Genomic DNA, 336 nt, shown 5'->3' on the forward strand with positions numbered 1-336 from the left:
AAAATCAGGACAAAGAAGAAGAAGAAGAGGAACGTTGTCTTTCTGTGACCCTGAAAGCCCGAACGCTCGGCGCCCAGATTCTGGTCACAGGATTCAGGATTCAGTCGGTGAGTCAGATGCTGAGCGGGATGAGCTCTGAGGGCGACGGCTCGAGGTGTGAACATACAAACACGACTAACACACAGAGGTTTGAGCTGACTGAACTACAGAGACAAACACTTAGAGGTGAGCAGACATCAGGAGGCCGCCATTGTTGTTGTAGTCCACCTACTCGCCTAACGCTGTTGACTGGAAGTGTACTGAGCATGTGCAGAAAGTCTCTGTTTTCAGAGGAGC

Source organism: Labrus mixtus, unplaced genomic scaffold, assembly GCF_963584025.1.
Source record: "Labrus mixtus unplaced genomic scaffold, fLabMix1.1 SCAFFOLD_54, whole genome shotgun sequence".
NCBI classification, from domain to species: domain Eukaryota; kingdom Metazoa; phylum Chordata; class Actinopteri; order Labriformes; family Labridae; genus Labrus; species Labrus mixtus.